This window comes from Scylla paramamosain, chromosome 37 (genome assembly GCF_035594125.1).
Source record: "Scylla paramamosain isolate STU-SP2022 chromosome 37, ASM3559412v1, whole genome shotgun sequence".
NCBI lineage: Eukaryota > Metazoa > Arthropoda > Malacostraca > Decapoda > Portunidae > Scylla > Scylla paramamosain.
Window position 1 is genome coordinate 8315001 of NC_087187.1, and position 12500 is coordinate 8327500.

Consider the following 12500-nt stretch of genomic DNA (forward strand, 5'->3'; position numbering starts at 1 on the left):
TTGGAGGGGAAAAATGTTTAGAGGGAAAGCGAAGAAGAGGAGAAAGAGTAAGAAGAAAAAGAGCAGGAGAAAAGAAATAGGAAGAGTTAAAATAAAAAGAACAGGAAAAGAGAAAATAGAAGAGCGTAGAGGAGAGGAAGATGACTTTTGGGGATGAAGGGGGAAGGAAACTTACGGATGAAGGAACACAAGTGAACCCTGGCTGCGCGTTCACTAAATAATTACCTCAACATTCACAGCAAATATTTATAAGCACATCATATTCTTGGTCCCCGCGGTGATATTCATCTGATTATTTATGCAAGTAATCTGCTTACCCGTCAGTATTCTAAGCACGCGTGAAGATTACGTATTGCATGTAATCATTAGCAATCATCACGCTATCGGCAACTTACCGTGACACCCCAGCACTCCTCACCTGTCCATCTGGCTGTGCTTTTATTTTATACCTAGAAATTATAGAATATAGGTATGGCTAATAAGTTTGACCACAGTACTATTGCGGAATATATCATGCATTCGTTATGTAAGAGGTAGTCACGATAGAAATTTCTGAATCATTATAAAATTTATGAAGCTATTAGGTACGTCAAGAATGGTTTACCAAATTAAGGAAGTTTAAAAGATAGAAAAAAAAAAAAAAAAAATATATATATATATATATATATATATATATATATATATATATATATATATATATATATATATATATATATATATATATATATATATATATATATATATATATATATATATATATATATATATATATATATAATGTAAAACATTGTTTGTAGATTGGTGTATTGATTATATTTTGCTTTATGTAAAAGGGCCACTGGCCAGGGACAACAAAAATAAAGAAAAAAAGGTCCACTGATGTGCCAGTCCCAGAAGAAAGGTCAAAAGAGTCATCCAGAATTGGAGTATAAGTGTCATGAAACCTCCCTCTTGAAAAAAAACTCGTCATACGAAGGTAATACTAGAGTTGGTAGGAAAAAGTAAGAAAAATTCTTGAAACTTGATTCTTTGTATATTATTTTCGTAAAGTTTGCTAAATTAACAGAAGAAAAAAAATAATAATAAAAAAAAGAAAATTTAAGAAAATGATGAAATATCATTAATTTCAGGCTACATTAGTGAGGCTTAAAAAGTTTAACGAAGAGAAAGAGAATGATGAAACAGAGGATAAAATAGTTAAGCTCTACTGTTAGTATATTGGTTTTGCAGTGATTAACAAATTCAGAGAAGAGAATGTTTAAGGAAAAGAGAGAAAAAAAAAGTTTATTAAACAATTTTACGTATTTGAAGTATATTTTAGTTGGATTTGATCAGTAAAACCAGACATCTAATGTTCAGGGGTTTATAAGATAATCTTTCCTGAGTAATGTGTGGTTGTAAAAATAATAATGAAACTATGATTACATAAAGCATTATGCAAACACATCACTCACGGCCAAGCTACATGTTTGTGAGCTTCATTACCAAGCTTCATTCACTCCGCGTTCATCACTGCAACACACACACACACACACACACACACACACACACACACACACACACACACACACACACACACACACACACACACACACACAGACACACACACACAATCTTCCCCTCACTCTTTTAGACAATCATCATCATCATCATTCTCTCTCTCTCTCTCTCTCTCTCTCTCTCTCTCTCTCTCTCTCTCTCTCTCTCTCTCTCTCTCTCTCTCTCTCTCTCTCTCTCTCTCTCTCTCTCTCTCCTTCACTTCACACCGGGCGAAGTAAGAGGGCGTGAGTGAGAGTATTTTTGGAGGTGGTCCTTTTTTCGGGCGTGTGAGAGTCGCAGCGTCTGTCCAATAAAGACTCAGCCTGGCGAACGAGTCATTTGGTCCCAGTATTACAAGCTGCTCCCTCGACCTGATGGCGGGGGGTGGGGAGAGAGAGAGAGAGAGAGAGAGAGAGAGAGAGAGAGAGAGAGAGAGAGAGAGAGAGGTGTATATGGGGAAGAAGAGGGAATCTGAAGTAATCCCATACGTTTTCTGCATTTTTTTCTCACAATTCTCTCTCTCTCTCTCTCTCTCTCTCTCTCTCTCTCTCTCTCTCTCTCTCTCTCTCTCTCTCTCTCTCTCTCTCTCTCTCTCTCTCTCTCTCTCGCAGTAAAGGATATGATTCTGTCTTAAGTTTTTTTTTGGTCTAGTTTGCCTCATTAAGCGGCTGGAAAATACGGCGGCTGATTATTGCTTATTCGAGGCTCATAAATCAGGGAGAAAAAACGTATTAATGAATGGGACGAGGATCTGGGCGAGTGGGGGTGTGCGAGTCGCGCGAATTAATGAGGCCTCGAACTGACGAATGGGACGGTCTCGAACAAGTCTCGTTTAACACACGAACACCTGCCTTCCTTCCTTCCTTCCTTCCTTGCTTCCTTCATGCCCTCCTTCCTTCCTTCTTTTCTTTATGCTTTATGCCCTTCTTCCTTCCTTCCTTTCTGCTTTCATGTGTTCTTTCCTTCATGTCTTTCTTCCTGCCTTTCTGCTTTCACGCCTTCCTTCTTTCCTTCCTTGCTCCCTTCCTTCCTTCCTTTCTTCCTTCCTTCCTTCTTCCCTTCCTTCCTGCCTGCCTGCCTGACTGTCTGCCTTCCTTTGTTTTTTTTGTTTTTTTGTTTGTTTTTCTTTCTGCCTTTCTTGTTTTCTGATTTCATGTCTTCCTTTCTTCCTTCCTTCCTGTTTTCCTTCATTGATTATTTCCTGTCCTCTTCCATCTGTTTTTTTTTTTTTTTGGGGGGGTTTCCCCGATTATTTTCTTCTGTCAGTGATTGGTTTCCAGCTTCCCTCCCTTCCTTCCTTCCTTCCTTCCTTCCTTCCTTCCTTCCTTCCTTCCTTCCCTCCCTCCCTCCCTCCCTCCCTCCCTCCCTCCCTCCCTCCCTCCCTCCTTCCTTCTTTCCTTCCTTCCTTCCTTCCTTATTTACTTACCTCCTTACTGCCTTCCTTCCTTCTTTTCTTCTTTCCTTCTTTCTTTCCCTCATTCCTTCCTTCCTGCATTGATTATTTCCTTCCTTCTTTCATTTGTGTTTTCCTGATTATTTATTTTTTCTTGATTGCCTCCTTCCTTTTTTTCCTCTATTTTTTTCTTTCCAGCATTCATGGTTTCCTTCATTGGCTATTTTCTTTCATCCCTTCTGTTTTTTTCCGATTGATTTCTTTGATTATTTTCTTCCCTCATTCATTACCTTCTCTCTTCCCTTTTTTTCATTCTTTCATTATTTTCTTCCTTTCTCCCAGACTTCCATTTTTTAGTTTTTGTTTCCTTCTTTCTTTTCTAACTTCATTTCCTGCTTTCCTTACTTTATTCCTTACTTCCCTCTATTTCTTGATCTCCTTGCTTCCTTTTTCTTTCTTCCTTCCTTTTTTCCTTCCTGGTTTCCTTTTCCCATGTTCTGCTGTTCTCCTTTCCATCCTTTGTTTTCATTCCTTAGTCTCCTTTCATTCTTTCTTCTTTCCTTCCTTCCTTCATTTCTTCCTTTCTTTTCTGCCATGATTTTCTGCTCCTCCTCACCTTTCTTCGGTTCATGGTCGTCTTCCTGCTTTTCTTCATTCTTTCCCCCTCCCTTCGTTTCCTCCTATCCTTTCTTTTTTCCATCCTCTCAGATTACCTTCTTTCTTGATTTCAATACCCTTTTCATTTAACTCAGGAAAATCTGCTTGCCTCTCCTCTGCTTTCCTTCTGTGCTTCCTTCGTTTCGTCCTTTCTGTCTTGATTGCCTACTCGATCCTTTTTTCTTTCTTCCTTCCTTCCTTCCTTTTTCCCCTTCTTTCTGGCTTCCTTCCTTCTTTTCTTTGTTCCTTCTTATTTTTCTTTCCCTCCTTTCTTTTCTTATTTTTTCTCTTTCCTTTTTTTTCGCCTTTCTTGCCTCAAAATTTTCTTTTCTTTTTTCTCTTTTTGTTTGTTCGTTACTTTTTCTTCCTTCTTATTTTCTACTTTCCCTACTTCCATCTGTTCTGTCTCTTCCTTTCCTTCCTTACTCGATCTTTTATGTGCTATTTACGTACTTCCCTGTAAGTCTGTCTCCCTGCCTCCCTGCCTGTTCACTTACCTGTCTGGTTCTTCAATCACTACACTATGTACTCACTTCCCTCATTCATCTACCCTTACCTTGCTATTACCTGTCATTATCGATTCCTACGGCTATTTTATTAATTTAAATGTGGCATATACTTTAATTTAGAAAGAGAGAGAGAGAGAGAGAGAGAGAGAGAGAGAGAGAGAGAGAGAGAGAGAGAGAGAGAGAGAGAGAGAGAGAGAGAGAGAGAGAGAGACGGTATTACAGTATCTCCAATGTCGCTATTTAAAACATTGTTAGCTTAATATTATACTGCCTGCCAGAGATTACATGCTAAAGTTGGAATACGCACATAAACATAAAGGTGAACACCGTGCGCGTGTACACACACACACACACACACACACACACACACACACACACACACACACACACACACACACACACACACACACACACACACACACACACACACACACTCTTACTTTAATACCGTCTATCAATATAACCTTTTAATCTAAATATACACAAACATTCATATGAACACACACACACACACACACACACACACACACACACACACACACACACACACACACACACACACACACACACACACACACACCTTAATAGGAGAAAATCCCGTGACTTGCGGCGCCTGGACGTGAGCGCCGCGCCCCTGTTGTCCTCGCTGGGCTAAATCCTCTCCGTTAATACTGTAAAACCCCGTGGCAGCGCAGGCCGACACGCTAATCCAGGTGCCAATGTGCTGCGCCCCGCCAACCCCCAACCCCCCAGCCCCTTTTCACCTCGCTGTCTCCCCATGGTCCACTCCTCACCTTCCTCCTCTCCCTTCCCCATCTTCGTGTCTCCCCATGGTCTCCTCCCGTACCTCCTATTCCTTCTCCCTCCTACCCTATCCCCTGGTCTTCTCCTTCCTCACCTCTTTCCTCTCCCTTCCCTCGCCTTCCAATCTCCCCTACTCTCCTCCTCCCTCTCCTCCTTCCCCTACCACACGCCAATATCTCCTCCCCACCTTTCTCTCCTCCTATTCCACTTCTCCCTCTCCCTCCTCTCCCTTTCCCTCCTTTCCCTCCCCCTATTTCCCCCGCCATACCTGAGACCCACGTGACAGCCTCCCAACATGGCTTCCCTTGCCTCTATCGTTTTTATTTTTTTCTCCTTTGTGATTTCCACTTTTTTTTATTCTCTCTCTCTCTGGTTCGGGTTGTTTGTGTGATTGTTTGTCCCTTTGTCTCTGTTTGTCTCTGTGTTCCTGTTTGTTTTGTTTGTTTCTTTTTATTACCCGTCGTTGATATTGTTTTTTCTTTGTTTATTTCTGTTTTTGTCCCTGTTTGTCTTCGTCTCTTCCTGTCTGTCCCTGTTGCTGTTCGTCTCTGTTATTGTCTGTCTGTCTCTCTTTCCGTCTGTATGGATATATGTACATGGGTATATGTCTCTCCCCGCCTCTCTCTCTCTCTCTCTCTCTCTCTCTCTCTCTCTCTCTCTCTCTCTCTCTCTCTCTCTCTCTCTCTCTCTCTCTCTCTCTCTCTCTCTCTCTCTCTCTGTAAGACCTCTTTTGCTCTTTAACACATTTCAGAACAAAATCCGTATTAGACTTTTGACTCATAGAGGCTTCAGATTTGTTTGATTTTTAATATTGTGTATTTAATAATGAATTATAAATGAAGGCCAATAAAAATGATCAAATATTAAAAGGAACCCCTCCCGCCTCTCTCTCTCTCTCTCTCTCTCTCTCTCTCTCTCTCTCTCTCTCTCTCTCTCTCTCTCTCTCTCTCTCTCTCTCTCTCTCTCTCTCTCTCTCTCTAATCATTTAGAGGAAAACAAAGTACTTAAAAAATACTCAACACTGCTTCCGAAACAAAAGCATTTGTTTGACGAGCCTCTTAGACTTATGGGATATTCTGAATAAGTATGACGAAAGTGAAGCGGTAGATATAATATATCTTAATTTTCAAAAGGATTCGTCAAAATCCCCCACAAATATTTACTGATTAAAATAAAATCACATGGTATCCAAGGTAACGTGCTGAGATGGATAGAAAACTGGCTAAAGAACCGTAAAGAAAGAGTAGTAATAAATGGAAAAGCATCCTATTGGACTAACGTAACCAGAGGGGTGTCACAGGGATCAGTCTTAGGACCTGCTTATATAATCGACATAGATGTGGGTGTTACCAATGTGATATCGAAGTTTGCTGATGACACCAAAATAACGAATTCCATAGTCTCAAACGCAGTGGTTCTCAGCCTTGTTTGCCCCATGCATCTCTTTCAGCATATGTCAATGTCATTCCCCCTCCTTTCCAAGATTGTCTGCCTCAAAAACTGCATTCGAAATAATATGCATATAATACTGAAAATCCTTTATTTTTTTCCATATTAGTACATATAGGTATACAATTTTACATGAATTATTTTTGTATTGGATTTTTACAAATTAAATGCCAATTGAAAATGTTGATGGATTTATAAAACCTAAATAAAAGTAAAATATTTATTTTATATTATCTATAATGAATTACTTAACAGACCAAAGTAAAGCATAATGCAATAACAGATCAAAGACAATAAAAAGATCAACATTCTAACAGTTTGAATTTGTCAATCTTTGGTCCCAATTCCCCCTGAAAACCTGAAATTCCCTCCTGGTTGAGAACCCCTGCTCTAACGAACAAGTAATAGAAATGCAGAATAATCTAGACAAATTGTCAGAGTGGGGGCAAACCTGGCAAATGAGTTTTAAATGCAGATAAGTGTAAAGTGCTTCACGTAGGGTATCGGAAAGAGAAAGAAATGTATATTTTCAATGGTACTCAACATAAAAGTGTTGACAACAAAATTGATTTAGGAGTAACAATATCGAGTAGCCTAAAACCTAGCCAACAATGTTCAGAGTCGTAAAGAGGGCAAACAAAATAATTGTCTTAATCGGCAGATCTTTTTAATATAAATCTAAGAATACAATCCTCACTATGTATAACTCTTTAGTCCGTCCCCTTTTGAAATATTGCGTTCAAGCATGGTGCCCCTATTGCCAGAAAGACATTGATAAATTTTAACGAGTTCAGCGTAGAGTAACATAGATAATACCAAGCTTAAGAAACAGATCGTTCAAATAGCGTCTTAAATAATTAAATATATTCCCATTAACACAACGAAGACTAAGACGACTTAATACAGGTGTTTAAAATCATCACCGGAATTGATAACATGGACTACAGTAAATATTTCACAGTAGGTTCTTTCAAATTACACAAGAGAAAACGGTTGCAAAATTGTTGGGAAATCCTTCAACTCTCATGAATCAAAAAACATTTAATTTTTTTCAACCGTGTAGTTAATCTATGGAATGGGTTTCCTGGAGACGTGATAGACTGCAACACCGTAGAAATTTTTAAATGCTGTCTTTATAAATATTTTGTCTGCAATCCGCGACTAACAGCATTTCTTTGTTAGAGATTAACTTTCTTGCGTCCAGGAAATGGGGGCTCCTCATTTCATCTATTCTTTCCTATAAAATTTCCTTCGGGTTTTTCCTTCTCTAACCCCGTAAGGTATTATTTCCGACCTGTTTCTTGTACGGCTTATGCCCGAGGGAGTGAAGGGTGGAGAGAAAGCCTTCTGCTTTGCTATCCTTTTCTTCTTCTATCACTTTAGTAGTCCTGGGTCAGATCACCTTATGAGAACCGCAAGGTCTGTTGGGGCCTGTGTTTCTATGTAACTATGTAACTATGTAACTCTCACGTTGCGATCTATTTGGAATGATTTGTTTTATTCTTGTTTTTTTCCATGGATCAGTGAGGTTAGTGTTGTAAGTGTGTGTGTGTGTGCGTGTGTGTGTGTGTGTGTGTGAGCTGTGTTTGTTCATCAGTATCTTTTTTTTATTTTCTTTCCCTTGCTTGGCTCTAAAAGGAATGGTTGTGTTTTTTTGTTTATTTTTTTCTTGTTTCCTTCACCGGATGGATGTGAAGACGTAAAACTGTGCCCGCGTATTTTATTGAATCTTCTTTGGGTTCTTTTTTCTTCTTTTTTCTTACTCAAATTTTTTCCAGCACTTTTTCTCCTTTTGTAGTGCAGTGAAAAAAAAATCTGTAAGGACAAAACGTTTAAGAGTTTCCCACTGATTTTTTTGGTGAAAGCTTTTGGCTAATTTCTTTGTGTGCGTGCGTGCGTGCGTGCGTGCGTTCGTCTGTGTGTGTCAGTGTGTGTGTGTATGTGTGTGTGTGTTATTATTGACGATTTCATTACATTGTTGCGAAAGATTGCAGAAACCTACTGACACACACACACACACACACACACACACACACACACACACACACACACACACACACACACACACACACACACACACACACACACACACACACACACACACACACACTAAAAGAATATTTAAAAACTCAGTATACTTCAATTCTAATCAGTAAAAGTTCTCTCTCTCTCTCTCTCTCTCTCTCTCTCTCTCTCTCTCTCTCTCTCTCTCTCTCTCTCTCTCTCTCTCTCTCTGGCGTTTTATTTATTTATTTATTAGTTATTTATTTTTTCTTTGTGTTTTTTTTTTATGTTTTAATTACTTAGCGTTGAGGGTAACATTGTATCTTAAAAAATATGGTGTTTCAGGCGAGAAGGAAGTATGTTATAGAAAATGTTTTACTTTATGGAGAAGTATGATGCGACAATATGTTAAATGTTGAAAAGTAACGTTGATCTGAGAGTATGATTTGAAACTGAATCGTTGTCCTTTATTGATGATAGAAATATTTTACATTAAACGGCGACATTGTGTCACACTATGATGCTGAGGAATTGAATGTATACTCGTATCTGTGTTATTGAAAACTGAAAAGTGGTATATTTTCTCTTTTACTGTATTTGCCTCGTACTCCTTCACGATGGCAATTTCCAATAATTTAACTTACTCATACGTTACAATTTTTATCCTAATAAACAACATACTCACTTCAGTTTATCGAACACTCAAAACTCACAAACATTACTTCACTATATGTATATTTTCTTCAAGTTTTTACTATTATTTGCTTATATATATCAGGCCAGCAATCCCACGCAAGGCGACCCAGACAAAACTCACACACACACACAATTAACCCTGCCTGCCCCTGTGGAAAGGAACAGTCTCGTGGACCATCGTGCTACACCTCAAGAGTTTGGTGGGCATACATTTCTATCACAATACTCATAAATCTCACCACTTCTTACACTTTCGTTTAATTACTGCGATAACTTGCTTGATTAAATGCCGGAGGGGAGGGAAGGGGCTGTGGGGGAAGGGGGGCGGTAAGACAGCTTCCTCACTCACACTTACACTCAACATATCCCCGAGGCGCTCTCCTGGTATTTTTAAAGCGAGTAGTTCCCTTCCACCCTCCCTCTCTTCACCTGCTCGCCACGCCACTCGCCGCGCCGTGTTTGGCGAGCGGCGGGGAGCACCGATTACCAAGATTGACAAACTCGCTCAGGGCCACATCCAGCACACTGACACACGCACGCACACACGCACTCACTCATACACACTCGCATTTAATTCTTTTCCCTCTGGACCTTCTCTTTGTTTCTTTGTCTGTCTGTCTGTCTGTCTGTCTCTCTCTCTCTCTCTCTCTCTCTCTCTCTCTCTCTCTCTCTCTCTCTCTCTCTCTCTCTCTCTCTCTCTCTCTCTCTCTCTCTCTCTCTCTCTCTCTCTCTCTCTCTCTCTCTCTCTCTCTCTCTCTCTCTCTCCTTTATCCTTTTCTTTCATACTACATACATTTCTTTTATTTTACACTTCTTTCTCTCTCTCTAGGCGTGCGTGCCTAGGTAGCTCAGTTGGGAGAGCGTTAGACTGAAGATCTAAAGGTCCCCGGTTCGATCCCGGGTCTGGGCAAAATTCTTTCTTTCTGCTGTATTGTCCCGTGTCCTTCTGCTGTATTGTCCTGTCTCCTGCTGTACTGTCCTGTCTTCTTCTGCTGTACTGTCCCGTGTCCTTCTGCTGTACTGTCCCGTGTCCTTCTGCTGTACTGTCCCGTGTCCTTCTGCTGTACTGTCCCATCTCTTTGCTGTATTGTCCTGTCTCTTTTTAAGCTGTACTGTCCTGTCTCCTGCTTTACTGTCCCGTCTCCTGCTGTACGGTTGTGTCTCTGTACCCTGTAGCTAGTTAGCAGTAGTTACCAAACAGCCTTGCAACGACCTAAAGGTTCTGTTGCTGTTCGACTTTTCTATGTATTCTTTTATTCATCTTTCATCATGTTCTTTTTTTTAGAGTTTCCATTCATCATCTTTTATCCCCCTAGCCTTCATTTCCATATTACTTTTTTCTTTATCTTCTAATTCCCTCTCTTCATTTTTTGTTCCCCCTCGCCATTTCCAACCTCTTCTTCATCTTCCATGTCCCTCTCTTCATCTTCCAACTCCCTCCTTTCATCTTCTTATCCTCTTTCTTCATCTTACAACTTCCTCTCTTCATAATGTGCATCATTTTCTCCTTCACTGCCTTCCTCTCTCGCTCTTCCTCAGACTCCAACTTCTCTACCTCACTTCTTTTACTTTCTTCTTCCTTTTCTCTCCTTTTTCCATCTTCCGTCTACGTCTTACGCCTTTCTTTACCACCTCCCTTTCTTTCTCCCAGTTTCAGTTCGTTCTTTACATATATATATATATATATATATATATATATATATATATATATATATATATATATATATATATATATATATATATATATATATATTTTATTTTTTATTATTATATTTTTTCAACTCATTGCCATATGTTGCGGTTGTCCATCCATCAATCTATTCATTAATCAATCAATCAGTCAGATGATTTCTTTCTTTCCTCTGTTCCTTTTTATCTTTTTATTTTGCATTGTTTTTATCCTCTTTCTCTTTCTCTCCCTTTCTTTCCTTTCCTGCCTCCTTTTCACTAGTGTCTCTCAGTCTTCCTTCCATTTAACTCGTATTTTCTCCTTTCTCTCTTCCTTCTTTCTTTCTTCCTGCATCTTTTTTTCTGCAGAACTCTTTTTTTTTTCTATTTAACCCGGCCTAGTTTCTTCCCTTCTGCGAATACTTACCTTGACTCTCTCTCTCTCTCTCTCTCTCTCTCTCTCTCTCTCTCTCTCTCTCTCTCTCTCTCTCTCTCTCTCTCTCTCTCTCTCTCTCTCTCTCTCTCTCCCCGAAACAAGCCAAAACCCTGTAAAATGATGACTTAACATTGAACATAAAGTAAGACTTGCCTTCAGCGCTAACTCCCCTTGAATGGCGCTCCCCTTCGCCACCCCCTCCCCTCCTTTTCCCCTTCCCTCCGTGACTCACTAAAGGGGGGAGAGGGAGAAACTGTGTAAATAAAGTGGCATGATCCCTTCATCTACCAGAGCGGTAAATCCCTCTTCCCCTCCGACCCTCCGAGCCTCTCCTCCGTGCGCTTCCCCTCTCCGTGTCTCCCTCTAAAAGCGATTAAGGTGGAATAAAGGGTATTACCGTAAGGTGTGGACTCCCTCGCGCTGTGTATGATTATGACGCAAACTTTAACTATTTTAGACCCCACTGGGAAGCTAGGAGAGGAGGAAGAGGAGGAGGAGGAGGAGGAGGAGGAGGAGGAGGAGGAGGAGGAGGAGGAGGAGGAGGAAGAGGAGAAGGAGAAGGAGGGTTTAGATACTGCATTGTCCCCAAGGGTGTTACCGAAAGCCAGTGGGTTTTTATAGTCACCCCCAGTCAAGTGCTTTCTCACCCCCTTCCCTCCTTCCCGCTCCCCCACTTCCCTTCCCTTCTCGCCCCAATTCTATCAACGTCCCCCGCCCCTCGCGCTGCCCCTGTGGTATTGCCGGGTTCTGACGCCTGTCCCGGGTGTTGCGTGACGCCCGACGATCATTAGGAGAGGTTGGGTTGAGTGTTGTGACGGAGGTGTTGCTGTGAAGTCACGTGTTGCGATGCTGTATTGATTTCTAAACGATTTCTTCTTCAGAGAGACGAAGAGAGGATGGGGAGTGAAGGAAACAGACAGGTAGAGCATAACGAGGCAGGGAGGCAGGTTAGAATAGGTAAGTAAGTTAGTAGGTAGGTAAGAGTCAGTGAAGAGGAAGGAAGGGAGGGGGGAAGCATCCTTACTCAGAAAAAGAGAGAGAGGGAAAGAGAGAGAAAAAAAAACTAGAGATAGGGACACGGACGAAAGGGGAAGCAATTAACAGTAAAGAAGTAGGAAACGAGGTGATAATAAAGAGAGGAAGCAGTAGATTTTGGAGGAGAGGAGTTTGCTAAAAGAAGTAAGAGATAAGGAAGTGAGTTAGAAGAGGAGACGCCGAGGGAAGGAACAATACATCCCGCAGCAGGACGCGTAAAAATGCATTAAGTGGACGTTTGTTTTCCTCACTGCACCTCAGCGGGACCTGCTGCAGGGAGCGCCTCTGTAGCCACGGTGAAGAGTGTTAG

General features: G+C 40.7%; 1 long non-coding RNA gene and 1 other non-coding gene across 2 annotated transcripts in view; both read left to right on the forward strand.

The window, feature by feature from the left end:
• The window catches only part of LOC135091189 (uncharacterized), a 40984-nt gene that overhangs the window by 15359 nt on the left and 13125 nt on the right, over window positions 1-12500 (forward strand). The window lies entirely within an intron of this gene.
• Window positions 9889-9961, forward strand: Trnaf-gaa (transfer RNA phenylalanine (anticodon GAA)). The gene has a single exon. It is a non-coding gene; the product is annotated as a tRNA-Phe (tRNA).